The following is a 21,490-nucleotide window of genomic DNA, read 5'->3' on the forward strand; positions in this document are numbered from 1 at the left end:
TCGCTAACCCGTCTAACAGGATGGGCACCCCGGACTTTCCTCATTTGGGCACGCATCGTCCTTGTTTCCGGCGTTGGGTTTATGGTAGGTGTTGGTATTTCAACGCCTATCATAAATCCCTAGCCAGCATTCTGCTGTTGGGATTGTGACCGGCGGCCGCTACATCCCTTGTCAAATGATACGACCCTGTTTGCTCTCTGATTCGGTTTATATTATTATAGTCCGATATTGAGCCTTCTACAGCTGTCACACATGGGCAATCCTCTTACTCAACCCAAGCAACAGGACCGAAATGACAGGATCGATTTGTCCAAATTTCCTACAAATGTAGGTAGACAAATTTATATGAGATCCTCAGAGTAAGATGCCTGAATTATCTAGTTCCTATTTGTGCAGTCAGAAGTTGACGTCACACACAGGTAGATAGTGGTCATTTTCTGACCAGAGTTATCAACATAAAAAAGAAAGAACCAAAAGAGATCTCATAGGGCATGATTCAGAATTTAACGATATTGCACACTGGGCCTCATTCAGACCCGCTCGCAAGCACTGAGCTCTTGCAAGCAGGTCGATCTTGAGGCCCCGAGCATGCGCAGCAGCCACACTGCTCATGCGCAAGCCCTGGAGCGAGAGAGAAATTCTCTCGCTTTGGAGCTCACTAAAAAAGGGGCGGCTGTTGATGGTGATCGACAGCTTGCACCATTTTGTAGGCGCTTGGCCAAACGGAGGCATTCCTGAAGGAACGCCTGCCTTTGGGGACGGCCCCACTGACGCGGCTGTCGATGGTGATCGACAGCTCGCACCATTTTGTAGGCGCTTGGCCAAACGGAGGCGTTCCCGAAGGAATGCCTGCCGTTTGGGGGCGGCCCCACCGACATCACTCATGATGTCAGTGGTGAGCTTCCAGCTCTATTAGAGCCGAAAGCTCACTGGGGCTTGCGGTAGACGAGACCCTACCACAAGGGTCTCGTCGCAAGCCCCGATGGTCGCGATGGTCTTGACCATCGCCACCATCAACCTGGCCACTCGCTAAAGCTGTGGGTGGTCACCCACAGCTTAGCGAGCGGCCATGAGGCCGTCTCTTTTCAGAGAAGCGGCCGCCCTCATTCAGAGCGAGCGCTCACATTTTGCGAGCAGCTCTGAATGAGGTCCACAGTCTTTATATTTCATACATATACAGTATTGCTCTTGAAGTATTGATTGTGTGTGAAATCCGTAGGGCTTATAATGATGGATACGGTTCAAAAAGTATATAAACTCACTAACAGTGTATTGTTTCATGTTGCACTTCAATTGAAAACCTTTAAATTTAATGACTAAGAATAAAGACACAAACACAGGGCGATGCTGAATGCAATTTCCCGATTATCGGGAATCTGCTCATGCGCAGGACCCTTCTGTGAGTGTGTAGAATGGGTCCTGTATAATCGCATGCAACCCCATTGATGCCTCTGCCTGATTGACAGGCAGAGGCATTTAAGGGTCGGGGGCGCCCCTTAAATGCCTCTCCTGTCAATCAGGCAGAGGCGAATTTCCTGGCCTCGCAAGCCAGCCAGCTAGAGTAAGCTGAGACTTACTCAGCTGGCTGGTGGACTGATGGTCGCAGTGCTGGGATCACAAATGCAGCAGGGGTGTCATACACCTCCTGCTGCATTTGCATATTTGCAAAGACGCAATTGCAAAGCTGCCTGCGTTCAGCTTTACAATTACTTCCACTACGGAATCACCCCCACATTGCTAACATTTAAACATTTTGTTAAAGTTTATTGACAAAATGATAATCTGAAATTTTTAAATTTTCAACTTAAACTGTTTAAATGGTGGCGGCACTAAAAAACAGACAGGACAACCAACATTCACACACATAAACCAAACGTTGGTGTTCAACTCTCACTTACCACAACCCACTCGTTCAGGTGGTGTCACCATATGCCATGTGTTCTGAGTTTGAATCCAGCTGAGCAACTCTCAAAAATATTACAAAGTTGTAGATAATTCCTACTCAAAACCTAGTACTGTATATCATATATATTACATTTGTGGAAATTCATAGACGTATGTCAAACTAAAGTAAATTGTGGTAATAAGGTGTTAGTTAATTATTTATACTGTAAATGTGAAAGTACAGGTATAAGGGTCCACAAGTCTAAAGATGGGTATACACATTACAGATATATCTGCAGATCGAGTGTTCTGCAGATATATCTGCATATGATGGTTGTTCATACACACTGAGCAACCATCAGCTATCATCTGGCCGTGGGTTCCACTGGCCGGGGGCGTATCGTGCCCCCCTCCCCGCAGCCTCTGCAGAAAGTGTACGGCTGTTCGGCTGACCACCTGTACACACAGCACGATGCCCCAATATACAAGGAAGGAATAACATGGAATTTTTGGTACGGAGGCGACTTAGTGTGTTTCCATATACTGGACTGTTGTTTGGATTCTGGATCATAATGACGAATCCGCAATTCATCACAATCGATGTCAGGAAATTGGGTATCCTCTCCAACATTCGTCATTTCATGTGCTCTTCTGTGAGCAGAAGAGCAGACACATGATGCATTTTCAGGTCCTTTGTCACAATATGCTGAACCCGTTCGAATGAGATGCCAAGTGAAGCTGAAAGTTGTGTAAAGTCTACCTTCTGTTATTTTGCAACATGTCCACAGCTTTGGCAATGTAGACATCTGTAACTATGGTGGATGGTCTCCTAGAACGAGCTTCATCAGTCACTCGTATATTACCCTCTTTGACTTGCTTCCACCACTGAATACTGCAGCACAGCTAATTGTTTCTCCTCCGTATGCTTGTCGTAACATTTCATGAGTTTCATTTCCGCTTTTTCAAGTTTAACACAAAATTCAATCACACATCTCTGACGTAATCTCACAAACATGTCTTCCACATCCACAATGATGAAAAGTACAAAGATCTTCCACTTGCTGTGACCAAACGAAGAAGTCAACGGCAGTCCAACAGCAGGTTCAGACACATAGATGTATGAGCATCACAATAACCAGCATAGCGATGCCACATCTACCTATGGGACAGAAAAACAGAGGCAGTCTCATTACTTTTCAATCAGCCCTCGTATCTACAGATATATTGAGCATCAGCTGTGCAGCACAGCCAACGCGATATGTCTGTGAACGACGTCGTTCACAGACATATCGCTGGTGCACACTGGCCGACGCACACGAGATATATTGGCCGATCAATTGATCTGCCAATATATCTGCCAGTGTGTACCCAGCATAAGATATAGAAATATGTATTTTTACACCTGAGAGTTGGATTACAGCCAACTCCAAATGAATCCACAGAGTACAAAGTTACAAATTACTAATAAAATTGAAAAGGTCCAATTATCATATCATCACAATTATAGTGGTATTGAAGTCACACAACAGTTTATGTATAACAAACTAGTCATTATAAATTGATAAATATCTAATAAAAAATTAAAATGATGCAGGACACTGTACTTGAATCTAGGTTCTTAGAGACTAGCAGTGTCCTTGACAGCCAGCTCTACTGCAGGAGGTATATATAACCTATTTATTGACATATTCAATGCAAGGAACTGATACTGCAGTTACCTGACTAACTTTTCTTTCTAAAACATCTACCTACGCCACCAAGATGCTGTGGCCATGCCCATCTGTGGACGCAACCATGGCAGGCTACAGCATGGCCTTGCCATACCCCCACATGCTTAGCCATGCTTGCACTGAGAATTTCTAATGTTAGTTACTTAGGTGTTTGAGTTTAGATTCATAAAGTATAGTGCTTCTCAACCAGGGTACGAGTATCCCCAGGGGTACTCTCTGTGAATTTCAGGGGTACTTTTTTTCTGAAATTCCAGAGTGGAGATTGATATCCAGATGATAAATAGACACATAGTGAAAGCAATGTCCTAGGGACCTCTACCCCCATGCATCACAGTATGTATTTGATAACAGGTAGCAAGATACAGTAACATGTACTGGTGTTTCCGGGAAAAAAAAAATTCTGGATAAGTGAAATCCCAACCCCTAATTTCAGAATGTATGACTATGACATCAGCCCATGATACTGTATGCATGTTAATTTATAACTGGTTTAACCAGTTTTTCGTTTAATCAAAATAATAAAGTTATTAAAAATGCAATTATTAGGATACAAAATTTTAAAAGTATTTCCCTCTAATTCTTGGAACATGGTACAACTTTAAAAAAATCCTATGTGGACTATAGTTTTATTGCAAATTTCAATATTTGCTTAAATTGCATAAGCTGTTGGAGTGGTGGGTATATTACCTTGTCAAGGGAAAAGATGGGTACAACCAAAGAGAAACGATATATTGATGTAGTTTTTTTGGGTTGGGAGTGGTTTTATGCAGACAATAAAATGCATTACCAGTTTTATTTCAAAGAGTTATAAATAATTTTTATATAAGACTTTTGAAACCTGGAGGGTCATAAAATGAATAATACGATTGACATGGATATTCTTCTTCCATGGAACTAGCTGCACGAATCTTACTTAATTAAAAGGACAGCCAGATGCATGTGAAGTTGTTAATACTAGCCAAAGAAGACTATATTGTGGAGTATATGGGCTTGTGTTGCTGCTTGCACAAGAGGAGAGAAACAAGAGGAGCACAATATCTAGAATGGTCATGTGTCTTCAACAGTAATCCAAGAGGAGTGGAATCCACTTTACTTACCACACATCCGTAATGTATAGCAAGACTGCAAAACCATCGGTACAATAGAGTATCACATAGCCTCACACACAAGCACAAGCCCTTACCTTACTCAGAAATTTCTAACAACCATGCACGCTATGAGACCTCAGACTGAATTTATGCACATCCCTGCAATGGCACTGAAACGCACTGATCACCCCCGTCACCTCCCACAAATGACATGTCCTGTCAATCACTCTGCAATGGGTCTGGGTAGTCACTGCGATCGCAGTTCCTATCGCAATAGCTACTTTGCGCATGCTCACTGTGATGTATACGCATGGGCAGAACACAACAATCAGCCGATTGTGTGTGTATTAGCATCTGCGGACCTAATTCAGCTTCGGGAATAGAATAAGATATAGCAAGTAGGAATGCGCGCCGGGCCATTTTTGCTGGATTTGGATTTGGCTCTGATTCGTCGTCCGTTCATCGTTTTTGCTGGATTTGGATGTGCCAAACCTGCCGTGACTGGCTTTGGATTTGGATTTTTTACAAAAATTGACAAAAAAAGCTAAAATCACGTAATTTTTTTTTTGTTGTTCCTAGAGTATTACTAACCTCAATAATAATATTAATTTCCAGTCATTTACAGTCAATTTAGACCACCTTACAGATTACAATATAGTTTTCACCATTATTGGCCAACAGTGAGCGACAGAGCAGTGGCACAGACACTGCAGTTTAAAGCACATCCATGAAACATTGCCACACAGCAGTGGCAGAAATGAAGGGTAGTGCAAAATGGAATTGTCCTTGGGCCCTCCCATCCACCCAGTGGGCTACGGCCAACAGAGCCACAGTACTTGTGTACGCAGTGGGCTAAGGCCCACGGAGTCACGGTGCTTGTATACACAGAGGGCTAAGGTCCACGGAGTCACTGTGCTTATATACACAGAGGGCTTACGCCCAAGAAGTCACAGTGCTTGTATACAGAGGGCTAAGGCCAAGCAGTCACAGTGCTTGTATACACAGAGGGCAAAGGCCCACGGAGTCATGGTGCTTTTCATTTATACACAGAGGGCTAAGGCCCACAGAATCATGATGCTTGTATACACAGAAGGCAAAGGCCCAAGGAGTCATGGTGCTTTTAATTTATTTTATACATGGAGGCCTAATGCCCATGGTGTCACAGTGCTTGTATTCAGAGAGATTTAAGGCCCATGGAGTCACAGTGTTTTTAATTTATACACAGCGGGCTAAGGTCCACGGAGTCGCGGTGCTTGTATACACAGAAGGTTAAGGCCCACGGAGTCACGGTGCTTGTATACACAGAGGGCCTTGGCCCACGGAGTCACGGTGCTTTTCATTTATTATACTTTCTTGAAAGTATTTTTTACTTCTTTAAACTTTTTTTTTTTTGTAAACACAAAGTATGTATAGCGCAGCGTGCCCCCTATACAGTAACATTAACAGCACAGCTACTTGTAAGTCTCTGGACACAGCCACTTAATTAGCAGAGTATAGCGCAGCATACGTGCAGTGTGCCCCCTCACTTTGCCAGCACAGCCATGTGTCCCTGCCACTGCCAGCACATAAGTAGAGCAGTGCGCAGCATGGAAGTGAATGGCGCCAAGCCGCGGCTCGGGTGGACTCGGATCCCGATGTTCGGAGCATTCCAGATTCCACGGAATCCGGACCGCTCATCCCTAATAGCAACTGTGCATCTTGGTAAAGCCATGTTGCACTGCAGGTGAGGCAGATTTAAAATGTGCAGAGAGATTTAGTTTTGGGAGGGGTTTGTCCAAACTGAAACTTACATTTCAGTTTGGACAAACTGAAGCGAGCGTTCGTTCTGAATCAGGGCGGCCGCTTATTTCTTTTAAAACCGGCCTCCTGGCCGCTGGCATAGCTTTGGGTGACCACCCACAGCTTTTGCGAGTGGCCAGGTGATGGTCACAACCATCGGGCTTGCAACAAGACCCTTGTGGTAGGGTCTTGTTCCCGCAAGCCCCAGTGAGCTTCATGCTCTAATAGAGCAGGAAGCTCAACTACTGACATCACTAGTGATGTCAGTAGGGCCGCCCTCAAATGGCGGGAACGCCTGCGTTTGGCCAGCCATCCCCCCTCCCCGCCTACAAAATGGGGTAAGCTGTGAATTTCTCACTCACTCCGGGGCTTGCAAACGTGCATTGCGCATGCCGCACGTGCACAATGCCCCAACATCGACCCACTTGAGAGCACGTAGCGCATGCGCGCGGGTCTGAATCAGGCCCTTTATTCCCAATGCTGAATCAGGCCCTGCGTTCCTTGCTGAATTAGGCCAACTATAAGTAGCAAGTCCCTTGCAGCAAAGTCACTGAAAACAAAGTACCAGTGAGTGAATAATTTGAAGATTAAACTGCATTCTCAGTAACAGGGATAATTGTACCAATACTATGGTTAGTAAAATTCAGTTGTATGTTACTCTAACTTTAGTTTAGAGACTATGTATAGGACGTTGAAGGATTGGGGTAGATGTACTAAGCCTTGGAGAGAGATAAAGTACCAGTCAGCCCCTAACTGTAATTTTTCACACCCAGCCTCTAAAGTGACAGTCAGGAGCTGTTTGGCTGGTACATTATCTCTCTCCACAGCTTAGGCCAGTATTCAATTGCCGGCAAAAAGTCCCAGACTTTTCGCATGGTACACTTTTCGCCAACATTGCTGGTTTTGGCTCCAGAAAAGTATCGCGCTCGTCACCACTTTTCGCCCTCTTCAATTGCAAAGGATGCGAAAACGCATCACGGCAACACTCAAACAGGCAAAAAGTGCTGTCAGATTTGGAGAAATCAGCCTGACACCCCCCCAAAAGTTACACTAACATGGGGGATCACTATGGATACCCCTGAATAGCCCTGCTGAAGGTATTTCAGATGCTTAAATGCTCTCAATTGGTGCTATTTAGCGTCTTTGCACAAGCGGTGAAAAATAGCATTTTGCAGGGTTTTGGGCAAAAATAAGTAGTCCCAGCAAATTTGGGGTTCATAAAATGGCTGCAAGCATGGTTAAAAATCGCTAAAGTGCGTTTTTAAAAAACGCACCTTCAGCAATCATCTGCAATCAATAAAACAGCTTGGACATACTTGGGGGACCCTCTGGAGTCTATTTAGCTAGTTTTTAAGTTTGGCCCCCAACTTTGTTTTTTTTCGCCACCAAAACAAAAAGTCATTTTTTGGGATGATCTAAAGTATTTTTTAAACTTTTTTTGATGCAGTTCACCTTTGGGGGACTATCCCAAGGCTGCAGGGGTTTTCCCGCAACTTTGCACCTCAAACCCCAAAAACTACACTTTTTTTCGCCTCCATTGAGAGGCAAATCTATGCCGCTGGTTACAACGTGCAGACTTTTTGCACTGGCGAAAACTCTTTGCAATTGAATACAGGGATAAGTTTCTGCCTGGCGAAATTATGTCATCAGCGGAAACTTTTCGCCAAGAACGGCTTTCCGATGGCAATTGAATATGGCCCCTAGTACATTTCCCACATAAGATAAATAGAATTCTAGTCCTTAGGATATATGGGCTCCATTTTCAAACAAATTTGTCCTGCTGTGTTATTTAAGGTTACTGCTCGCCGCGCTTTTTTGTTTTTTTAACTTGTATTTATTAATAGTTTGCTCACCAGCGAGCAGTAATGTTATAAATTCCGTCAGCGCTGTTTCTTCTCCCCAAACCGCTCTGATGAACTGAAGTTTTTTTTTTTTTACTGTAGTGGGTGCATGTGTCGTGTGTTAGCACTCCCGGCACATGCACAGTGAGATGGACCTGGCTTCCCTCGGATCCCCAGCAGCACCAACAACAACCTCCCTTCCCAGCCCAGCATGTTGTCTGCTGGGCTGGGAAGGGAGGTTGTTGCTGCTGACAATTAAGTACAGTCAGCTGTGTGCAGGTGTTCTGCGAGCGGGTGGAAGGGTTGGCCGCTGCCTGCTGCGGGAGAGAGGGAGAAAGGGAATACAAAAAATCATTCCAACCTTTGGCACTGCATCTCAAAGCAGCAGTTTTTGCATAAATACAAAAAACAAATACAATCTTACAGTTCAGCGCTATGAGTTGTTCCAACACTACTGAGATCTCCAGATGTTTTCAATGTTGCAGTCCATACATAAAAAAGAAACATCAAAAAGTAGAAGTGATATTGTGGTAGTGTTCAAAGCAAATAGTTCACACCCGTTTAAGGCATCCAAACTCCCATCACAAGCACCCCATACGTGAATGGTGCATCATATAATGGTGCTTACATGTATGCTTACTTTGCACAGGTATGGTATGGACAAATAGCGGTTTCTTTGGGTTATCATCTGATACATCCATTGGGGATCCTTAGAAAGCGATATGGTATGGCCCAAGAAATCCAAAAAAACAGAAGGTAATCACAAAAGATGGCACTCCAGATCGTCCTCCTCCTTCATCTTGCCCTCCTTGCAGAGGAAATGGTAAACCTGGAAAAACAGAGCGGATGCTGCCAGCCAATCGTCACCCGAGCGGTGCTAACCAGCGACTGTGAGTTCCAGCATCAATGCGCATGAGTCTTAAGGGGTCTGCAATATCCTGGAAAGGGAGGAAGGGGTCCGCTGTCTGTTTTTGGGGAGAGGGGGGAAGGAGTCCACTGTCTACTATGGGGGAGAGGGAGAGAGGAAGGAAGGGAGGAAGGGGTCCATTGTCTGCTGCGAGAGGGATGGAGGCAGAGGGGCTGCCGGCTGCTGTGATAGGGAAGGAGAAACGAGGGGAAATGCCAGCTGCTGAGACCTGGATGCCGGCTGACAGGACCATAGCCCTTGTGAGCGCAGTTTAACAGAAGCATGGGGCTGGAGAGCTTCAAATAGCCCAACGAATGGTAATTAACAAATACTGCTCATTGATAAATAAAGGCAGCCTACTGATTTACATGCACAAAACAAACAAAATGCTGCATTACAGAGGCGCTAACATACTTTAATAAATAACAGCATCAATAGTTTTCATTCGCAACGAGTTTAAAACACATCAAACTTATTAATAAATGGAGCCCATACTTAGTAAATCAACTACAGCAGTGGTTTCCAAACTGGGTACAGTGGCATCCTGGGGTACAGTGGGGCACTTGCAGGGGCACCACAGGTTGGTGGTCCAGGATGAAATCAAATTATATATGGTCAATGTGATAGTAAAAACCAGTGATAGTGGTTGCCAATCATAAAATGTGTTGACAAACAGAAATGCAACCCTGTCCACCACGAACCTAAAGATGACAGGTAAGCACAATTTACGGAATAAAAAACTTTAGGCCTTGGGGTGTCGGGAAAGAAATGCTGATACTCTAGGGTGCAGTGATTCAAGAAAGTTTGGGAACTACTGAACTACAGTATAGTACACCATATTTAGGCTCATACAGTACATACCCGGTGCATTCTGAAAGTGCTCCAGTTAAAGAGTGGCCACATGTACTGTATGTTCTGGATTACTTGATTATGTACTATTATTGTTTGTTACTGCTCGCCACAATATATGTATTGTATATTGTTTGTATTATAAGTTATTATTTAGTTATCTGTTATTATTAGGGTGTACGTGATTAAAAGAAAGTTACAGTGTGGGAGAGGTGATTAATGGTTTAGAATTTAAAGCAAAGTAATAGTTTAAAGGGTGACGGAGGTTAAGTATATTATTCAAGTTAAGGGTGTTTATATATTACAATCTTAGGAAGGATATTAGGAGGGGTGAGAGTGTAATTATGATTGCAGGATATTAGTGACATGGGGAGGTAGTATAATAGTTTGGGGGAGTGTTTAGTGCATATGTGATTAGTATTTATCATAATTGTTATTTATTGTTTTGGAAATTCAAACCTTGAACACAGTTGTTCTATATTGTTTTTATCCCAAATCATTATTATGTTTTTATATAAATCCTCACCCATATATATATTTTTGTAAATTTGTTTCTGTGTGTATTATCTTATTGGGGAAGAGAAGGGAAACAGGTTTAATGCTCCTACATCTAGGTGATATGGAGTGAAATGTGCTAACTACATGGTGTGCCAACTAATTGAAGAATGCTCGGTTGGAGGCACCACCAGGAAGAAGAATCGTCCATAAAAGCTAATATTGATTGTATACCATTATAGCCCTATAACCAGTCCAGTGAGAAAAGAAATTAAGTGAGCAAGTGTTACAGGGGCAATGAATTTTGAAGTATCAGTGTGCTGCAAAGTTGCTGTCTGTCACAGTACTGGAAGTTTGATTCCAATAAAGTGTTGGAGGCTATCTTTACACTGAATGGTGATGAATCTGGAAACCCTTGCAACACTATCAGTAGATTTTGAAATGGCAGCAGGAGAAATAGGACTCCATAAGCATGAAAATGTTGAGACCAGCGGAGAGAAACTGAGGGATCAAAACTGAATGACTCCTGATAATATTGTAATGAGGACGCCTACTTAATGAATCTCCGCTGGGGGAAACCTACAGCTTGCAACAATGAGATAAATCAGAGTGAAGCACAGAACAGAAAGATAGGCAGCTGGTGGGTCCCATCAAGTTTTGAACCAAAGTTAGGATATCAAGCAGAAAAGAATTGCCAGAGAACAAGCCAAGATAGTAACGATAGTCAGAAGAGTAGAGAACAGTATCAGCACAATGTAATATAATGGTACAAACAGGGCTGGATTAAGAGCCAAAAAGGCCTTGGGCTGACAATAATCAAGTGCCTATTATGAGAAGAGAAGGAGCTGTGACCCTACTTTGCTTTGTGGATGTGGCCAATGCTATGTGGGCATGTACACCCCCTAACGCTGTGAGCCTCAATGTCTCCCACAATTTTTAAAAGTAGTAAAATTTCATATTTTTGTGAGGCTAATAAAAATTAATAGAAATGCGGTTTCAGCCACCTCATTGTTAGTCATTGTTAATCTGGAGCCTGTGTAGAGTACACAAGCCTGCCAAATATGGTGTGACCCTGCCCTGTGCAGCAGTGTAAGTATCTGCAGGGATCCCAATATTCATAATAGATTTAGGCCAGATTCCCCTAAAATACCAGGTCCCAAATTTGTAATGGTAGCCCTGAGTCTGCATAGAGAACGCCTTTTAATTAGGGATGTGCAGGCTCGGATAGGTTCGAGTTTGCACGTTGAGTTCGGATTTTTCACTCAAAAAAATGGAACTCAGAAAGAGGCAAAATGTCATCTTGCATGGACGAACATCATCATTCCTGGACAGAAGTCCAGGAATGATGATGTTCGTCCATGCAAGATGACGTTTTGCCTCTTTCTGAGTTCCGTTTTTTTGGAGGGAAAAATCCGAACTCAACGTGCAAACTCGAACCTATCCGAGCCTGCACATCCCTACTTTTAATACATTACTTTCAGTCAGCAGATGCAACAACAGCATGTGAGATGTGCAGAAATGTACAGTGAGTACAAGGTAAAGTAACGTCAGGTAATGTTTGTGGGACTAACTGACTCAGTCTATCTGTCTCCAGTTTATTATGTATTTGCTTGCAGAATGCCCTCCAAAATTTGGAGATTATTTGCACCATCTGATGCAGTGTGCAGAGGCAGACTACGGAGATGAAAAATAATACAACAATCAGGTGAAAAAGTAGGCAACTATAATGCCACTGTGCAGCAGCTGAAAGTGGACAGAAACAACTGCAGTTTTTTTCATGCACTATCCACTTCCTCTTCTGCTTTCTGCTTGTACTTATGGACTGATGCAGAGATGGACGCAAGGCCATCACAGCTGTGAACTGTCGCAGACCGCAATTAAAATAATATGCTAATAACTCATTCGCTATCCAGTGCTTATAGATGCGGGCTGAAAGCATATCACACCTGCTACTCATGCACAAAACCGTAACATTGGAAATATCGAATGCAAATCAGACAGCCATTAGCCTTCTGATGCTGTCGCAGACACAGCGGTAGTGACGTAACTACAGGGGGTGCAGGGGGTGCAGTTGTTATGAGGCCCGCCGCTAGGGGGGGCCCCGAGTTCCAGCAAGCAAATTGCACTTTTCAATATAAAGATGATTTAATCCAGCCCTGCTGCGTCCTCTGTAGTTATGCCGGCACACTGCCTTTGAGTCTCATCGGTAGTCCTGTACTACTGTGAAGAGCCGCCCAGAGCCGCAACAGGAAGCAGCTTAGGAAGGAGACGCCACTGGAGAGTCTGTTGACAGCCTATCGCGGTGAGTACAACCCTGTCCCCCGGACCCCTCTCCCTCCCTCAGTGCGGCCCGAGTCTCCCCGTCCCCGCTGCTGATGGTCAGTCACAGAAGGACACACTCCATCCTGAGCCCCGCTGCAGCGCTGCTGATGCCCCCAGTGCCGGCCATACTGTCCCGCATAATACATTGTTCTCCCCTCCCTTGGGTGATTGAGGGGAGTCAGTGAGATGCTACAGGGGGAGTGACAGGTGCTACAGGGGGAGTGACAGGTGCTACAGAGGGGGTGACAGGTGCTACAGGGGGAGTGACAGGTGCTACAGGGGGAGTGACAGGTGCTACAGGAGGAGTGACAGGTGCTATAGGGGGTGACAGGTGCTACAGGAGGAGTGACAGGTGCTACAGGAGGAGTGACAGGTGCTACAGTGGGAGTGAGGTATTACAGGGGGAGTGAGGTGCTAAGGGAAGTGAGAGGTGCTAATGGGGGAGTGACAGGTGCTACAGTGGGAGTGAGGTGTTACAGGGGGAGTGAGGTGCTACGGGAAGTGAGAGGTGCTAATGGGGGAGTGAGGTGTTATGGGAAGTGAGAGGTGCTACAGGGGCAGTGACAGGTGCTACAGGTGGAGTGAGGTCCTACAGGGTGAGGGCAATGATGTGCTACAGGGTGAGGGGAGAGAGGTGCAACAGGGTGAGGGAGGTGAGAGGTGCTATGAGGTGAGGGGAGTGAGTGGTGCTATGAGGTGAGGGGAGTGAGGTGTTACACGGTGAGGGGAGTGAGATGTGCTACAGGGAAGGGGGGCTAATATATGTTTGTGCTACAGGGTGAGTAGTGTGAGGTGCTACAATGTGAGGGGAGCAAGAGGTGCTATGAGGTGAGGTGAGGGGAGTGTGAGGTGCTATGAGGTGAGGGGAGTGAGAGGTGCTATGAGGTGAGGGGAATGAGAGGTGCTATAAGGTGAGGTGAGGGGAGTGAGGTGAAACAGGGTGAGGGGAGCTAATATATATATTTGTATATACATATATATACACATACTGTATATACATATATATATATATATATACACACTCTGGTTGAGACCTGAGTTGGGGGCCCCTTAAGAATTTTGCTATGGGGCCCACACAGTTCTAGTTACGCCCCTGCACAGCGGGTTTCCAGACACGCAGAGGGCTCTCCTGCTATGAGCAAGAATGCAGTGGTTAATGTAAGGATGCCCAGAAAACAGTGTTTAAATAGTCTAACATGCCTGTTTTTTTTAACCATACCCTGTTACCTCCCCCAAACGCTGACTACCTGTCACGTACTATGCAGATGAATCCTCTGTGTAAATGTAGAAGCAATTCGATTGCAGCGCGTGTTACATTTTTTCCCACAGGTGTGCCTACTAATTTGCAGAGTCTATAGACCGGAAAGTAGACATGCACATGCAAAATACTGTTATTATTGGTTTTTTTTTAAATAAGTAAAAACATTGGGATAACGGTTACTCATTGCATTGAGTTTTTCTGCAGATGGTGTATACAGTACATGAACAGAATGTAAAAGATTCTCCTTTCAATATATTCTGACTCATGTCTCTTTGACTACAGTTTATAGCTACATTCTATTATGAGCTTAAAAGTTTCTTTTATATATATATGCTCTTTAAGTTCATGTTTTTTGTATTAGTTCAAGGAACAAGCAGTATTTTGTTCAGAATCATTGTTACTGTAGTTCAGATGATGTATTTCCTCTTTTACCATATGTATAGTTTTCTATGCTTATGGAGCTCTAGTATCATCTTGTGGTGGTTTCTGGATTTACCATTTTTCTATTTTTTGTTATATTTCTACAAATATTTTACACATTTACCAAAGTCCTTGTTCCAAGGTGTTAAACGCTAAAATTTCTCTTTCTTTACCATATTATTTCTGCAGTGCTACAATGACTTGGTGATCGTGTAAGCCCATCTTCTTAAAAACAAAGAAAAATAAAGACAAAGTGAATAAACACCCTCAAAAATTATATAACAATATAACTGCATGATGAGTATTTAGTGTATTGAAGTAATGATGAACTACAGTACTGAGAAGAGTGTGCATGTCTTAAAATTATTGATTGTCCTCTGAAAAACATTGTTTTTTAAGAGTACTTTTTAATGTAATAACCATTTATATGCTTGCACATTGTAAGACAATATCTTCTTGAATTATTTATTCACTAACCAGTCATTTGATCAGGGAAATCATTTGTATAATTTTCATGGCTGAGCAGAGTACAGGAATACTCGAAAGAGAGGAGGTTCAAAACCATTATGACAACAGTCAAGTTAGATGCCCTATTCACTTCCGTTATCTTGTCCTTAACATCTTTATATATCATTCCATGTTCTGATATTGAAACTTCGATTATCCTATTGTATCAAAACAGTACCTTTTCTCATATTGACTGAAGTTAAAGGTGAAAGCTACATATGGGCAAGAATTCATACTATATTAGGATGTGCCTCCTATTGGAAGGAGAGCACCCAACCTGGCATTGCACCCTCCAATCATCACAGCGGCTTATTTTAGCAGGTATGAGGTTGGGTCAGCAACCTATCCTCCTGGTGCTGGAAGTGTGGCGCATAGCTGTGACATCATATGCTTACAGTGTGGTGCTAGGATAATCCTGTCATAGAGGAGCAGGAAACGACAGGCCAGAATTCTATATAATTAAATATATACTGTATCTCACCATAGGCAAATAAATATTTAATACCCTCATAAGTAAATAAACACAGTATGAAATGCCCCATAAGTAAATAAATAACTAAATTTTTTAATTAATATACAGTATAATGCCTCTATAAATAACAAATATATATATATATATATATATATATTTATATCAACTATATAGACAAACCAACCTTTGTGTTTAAAAGAGCTAAAAAAAATTTAGAGCTGAGGTGAATTTTAATTCTCCGGGTATACGAAATATAGATACCCACATTCTAACACAGTTTCAAGGTTGATAGAGATGGGAATTGACATTGCACAATTATGTTACTTCTTTTTGAATAGGATATCAGTTCCCAATTAAGAGTTTTATTAATTGAAATTCAGTATATGTGGTTTACTTAATCAATTACAATTGTGCATATCAATATGTGGACGTACCAAAAGAATGCTTTAAGACTCGTTGCATGGAACAAAGAAGAAATATCACTATAAAGACAACAGTATTCCACACCACTATAAAGAACATCATGATGGAAACAATGAATCATTAACAATCATAGGAGGAGAATTGATTAAACCCACCCATAGAGGTGGATATAGATAAACTAAAACCCCTTTCAGATCAAAATGCCGGATCGCACCAAGGATTTTGAACGTGGGTCCAACCCGGATGTGACCCATCTGAGACCTCTTTCAGACAGTCGGCTTCATCCCAGATCGGCCACGTGGGCGCAGTGTCGGCGCTTAAACATGAGATCATCTCCAAGTGCCGGCTCTTCCTATGCTGTAAATGGGTCCCAGGTTGGATGACCCAGGTTACCTGTTTTCACAGCACCGTGTCCCAAGTTCAACCCGCGGGGGAGAGGAGGGCACCATGCTTTGAAAAAAAAAATTCTAACTATTTCTATCTTTTTAAACATAACAAAGCCTGCACAGATCATGGTGAGCTATGCAGTGCTTGTCTGTTGTTTAGCTTCTATTCTGCAGTGGTTTCAATAGAAACCACTGCCAAATAGAACTTGCCACAGCTCGTTATCATTTAGAACTGATCGCCAGCGACTTCAGTTTAGACAACAAAGCCACCACTTAGTAAATGCTATCAATTTGACATGAAAACTGCAGTCAATTAATGGCGGTTTCCAGCAAGTTCTAAATGACACCAAACCCGCCACTTAGTACATTTTGCTCAATGACTACAGACAGATTAAACAAAATCGTCAAGATGGATTTCGACTGAAGCATTAATCAACAGCTGAGTCACATAATCAACATCTATGCAATATTGTGTATAAAAAAGACCAAAGTGAATGTGGTTCATTTAGAAATAGCAAATAATTCCTTATTCCTATTTTTGACATCTTCCATCCATTTAATTCTGGGTAAATGCTGAAGACGGGAAGCAATCGGGAAGCCGACTGCCTATATACCGGCAGCCGGCTTCCCGACTGTCTTATCCCGGCAAGGGTGAAATGCCGGGCATCTAGATGTAGATGCCCGCATTTCCCTGATGCTGGGAGACCGGCGCCCGGCAGCACGATCGTAGTGATGCCGGGTGCCGCGAGTGGACAGCCGCGGGGGGGAGGGTTAGGTTTAGGGCTCCCGGGGGGGACTTAGGGTTAGGCACCCCCCCAGGAGGGTTAGGGTTAGGCTAGGGGGAAGGAGGGTTAGGGTTAGGCACCGCCGGGGGGGACTTAGGGTTAGGCACCCCCCCGGGGGACTTAGGTTTAGGCAGCGGGGAAGGGGGTGGTTAGGGTTAGGCCCTTAGAGGGGGGATTAGGGTTAGGCACTTGGGGGGGAAGTTAGGGTTAGGCACCCTTAAGGAGGGTTAGGGTTAGGGGGGGTTAGGTTAGGTTAGTGGATACTTACGGCCGGCGGTATATCATACCCATTCCGCTGAAGACTAATGGTTTGATCCTTGTGGATAATAAATCTGTTGTAATGACTATATTAATATGAAAATTTATACAATTTCTTTGCATTGTCTACCAATAGTCTGTGTGGGATTGGGTTAAATTTTTGGATTACAAAGCATCAATACAGTGTTTTATCCTTGGTCATCCTACTGCTACGTATATAATGTTTAAATTAATAATTATAAAGTATCTCCACAACTTTTGATTGACTGTTGGTTGAAATTTTCTTCCAGTATTATTAGTTGTGTTTACAAATTGCTAAGTGGCCCAATATATATAATAACTTTCTAAGCAAGCATACATTATATTAATGTAATAACAGAAACAATTGTATTGCTCTACTTGTTTAGAGCTTATATGGGCTGAGGACCTACTCAAGTTTAAGAAGTAGCAACACAGAGTTCAATTCCTGCACCCTCTATTAATATGGAATATTTATATTATTCACTATTCTGGTTAATCCATTTGCATTGTTTTCCAAGAACCTATATGGGTTTAGGGTTAAGATTCTGTTTAATAACACTGCACAACAATGAAAATGTTTCTGATGTGAAAATAGTTACTTCTAATTGATTTCAGCATGCAAAGAATGAATATGACATTTAAAACTCTCAGCTCTGAGTTCCGAGATATAGCCCATTTATGACGATGTAGGGGTATTCCTAGTGAAGTAGGCAAAATGGAGAGAATCTTACCAGCAATCTGTGTTCCGCGCAGAGAGAGCGGGGCCTAATGACCCAATTAAATGAATCAGGTGTTTGTCCCCTCCACTATTCAAATATATGCGATTCACGGGATTACCCACACAAGATAACTGTGGTGCACAGAGTGACAAGCATAGTGAGCGATTCCACCAAGACATTTCAGCAATGGAACAAAGATATCAGGGTAGGTGAATCACTACTGTTGGACAGTGACAAGAGATGCCCCAGAAGAGGAGTACAAGTGACAAGCAATGAGAAAACACCCCCATGAATAGGCCACTATATTACATAGTACTTTCGTATGCTGTATGTTTGTTTCGTATGCTGTATGTTTGTTTCGTATACTGTATGTTTGTTTCGTTTTGTGTTCTTATTTGTGATTGTTTGAATTAAAACAACTGTTATTTATTTTCTATCAAGAAAATATCAGATTATTTTAAAATAGCTTTTCACTATGACTATATTACTAATGTACATACAGTATAGTGCAAGTAGTGTAGCTCAAAAAATAGAGCTAGGAAAAACATTCTGAAATCATTTTAGTTTTTCTTGACCTCAAATTAGTAATGTATGACTAGTTTTAGAAAGGAAACAAATTAAAAGTATTAATTTGTTGTACAGTGTAATTAGTGTTATTCTGTATAATCTTTCTTTTCTTTATTTCACTATATTGGTTATTTATTTTTTTTCAAAGAGACAAGATATATATTTATATTAAGAATCTATTGTTGGGGCGGGTGTGTTACTATTTGCCAACAAATAATGGTATCATTAAACCCGCCAACTGTGGAATCCCGATTGTGTTAATATACCGAACACCGTAACCAAGACACTCAACATAGACCTGCAATCATTATACCGAAATGTAAAATCCAGACAGTATCATTATACCAATATATAGTTTCCCGAACGTCAAGATTCAGGGCCTGATTCAGAGCCGCTCGTAAGCAGCCGCTCATTCGCTCTGAGCGATGTTCGCACAACTGCGCATGCGTATGGGTCATAATGCGCATGCGCAACCCAGTCATTGTGGTCGGAAATCGTGTGCTCGCAAAACAGCGCGGGGCTGCTAATTTGATTGTACCGTTTGTGGGTGGTACCAGGGGAAGGTGCTTGAAAACGGGGGAGTGGAGATCTGAAGGCAGGCGTGCCAAACAGTCAAAAGGGCGTTTAATGGGAGTGCATAATTAGTAAAGGAGTGTCATCGACCACATCACTTGTTGTCTTTTAGCCTGAACTGCTCGCAGTGATAGCGGTAAGAAAAACCTACCACAAGCACTATGAGCAGTTCAGATGCCTTTCGATGTACCTGATTAATCTAATAAGTACCGGAGATGACGTGTGTTGCGAACGGCAAAGGGGCATCTTTACAAAATAGCGAGCGCATTTTTCGTTCGCTCACTCAGACATAGAGGCATCAACAAACCGCAAAGAGCGAGCGCTCAATTTAAATAGCTGGCCCCTTTTTTGGAAGGACCGTCCGCAAATAGCATCCGGCTCTGAATCAGGCCCTCAGACGCGTTATAAATTAGAAGTGAATGAAATAACGACAATTCATTAACACAAAGTATACTGATAATACCAACAAACATAATCTCGACACACCCATAACTGTGACAATACCGTTTACTAAACTACAGACAAACATAAAATCGGCACACCCATAACTGTGACAATACCGATCATCACAATACCGACAAAAGCCAACCAAGAAGTCACATCAGTCAGAGGAGTGGCTAAGTCCCATAATAAATGTCCAGATCCGCCATGTAAGAGATGGTAATGTAGACGGCTAAACCCAGGCTAATGCAAGAGTCCGCCTTCATACACCGTCTAAAAATAAAAATTGCCATCTCTTATTAGACGGCAAGTTAGACGCCCAAACGTCTGATAATGTCCGGCCATCAACCCCTTGCAAGCCATCCCGTCTACAACTGCCATACCTGTCCCTTATTAAAGGGCAAGTTAGATGGATAGCATTCTCTATTTGGTTTCTCGGTATATTAACAAATTCCCGTTATCATACCTAACTATATACACTTTTTTGTTTGTTAGTTCTTTTTTTCAATCAAACTTTTTAAACATGCTTGCTTCCTGTATACACATACACATACTGTATATACGGGATACGTATCCTAACTCTACAAGGGGGTGCCTATCTAACCCTCCCTCCCATGCGGCTAACTTCTTCTCTTACTTTTGTTAAGGATGCTGTTAGTCTGGATTTTGGCATCTAGCTAAAGTTAGGTGTTGGGATTTAGACGCCTATATTTAGTACCAAGTCCGATTTCGAGCGTTGGCATTCCAACAGACGGCATTAAGCTAGGCGTCTGTATTTGAATGCATAACTTAATTACAGCTTCGTGTTTTAGGCGTCAGGATAAAGACCAGCGGACTCTTATCTGCCGATGTATTAGCTACATCCCAGACCAGCGGAATCTTTTCTGCCGGTGTATTAGCTACATCCCATACATATCTATATTAATAACTTTATTGATTAATATTCATTAACAAATTGAAATATAACATGTATTAAGTATAGACCTGCAGGGTTAGACAATAGGAGGAGAGTTTTTTTATTTTATGTATGGATGTAGCTAATATACCGTCCCAAAGATCCTGTCCAGTCCTTCTACTGTTATTGCAATATTTAGCATGAACCCAGATGGAGGGACTTTAATAGAATTTAAATTCTAGAGCATGTGATTATGAATAATTTTGTCAGTTACAGCCTACCTATAAATACCATGCCTTTAAGCACAAATAGTCAAAACTAGAAAACTTTGCTTTGGAGTTGGTCAAGGATTTCAGTGACCTAAAAATGGAACAACAGCAACCATCCTGCAAGCTTGTTCCTTCACAAAAGGGAGGTATGTCGTTGAACATTCATGGATATTTGTTGGCTAAAAACAAGATGAGAGGTGACATGTAATTGGAATTGTGTGGAGAAAAGAAATGGCTACTGTTCGTCATATGCCAGTACCATTGATTTTGGAGAACCTGCAGTGTGTTCACATGGAGAGCACAATCATCCTCCTTCAGACTCATGTATTAATCGCCAGAGCTGCTCTGAAACAAAGGGCAAGATGTACAACATAATCTCCTGCACAAATAATTCAGAATGTCACCACAGAAATGCCAACTACCAGTGCTATTGCCATGCCTAATCGAGAAGCTTTGAGGTAAGTTATAAAAAGGGCCAGAAGAGAGGATTTACCTACAGAAGCCCAGCCTTTGACAGATATAAATGTGCCCCAAAATTTAAGAGAAATTGATGGCGCTGTTTTCCTGGCTAAAGATACAACCTTTGCTGGTAACAGAA

This window comes from Taudactylus pleione, unplaced genomic scaffold, assembly GCF_031769625.1.
Source record: "Taudactylus pleione unplaced genomic scaffold, aTauple2 ptg000055l, whole genome shotgun sequence".
NCBI classification, from domain to species: domain Eukaryota; kingdom Metazoa; phylum Chordata; class Amphibia; order Anura; family Myobatrachidae; genus Taudactylus; species Taudactylus pleione.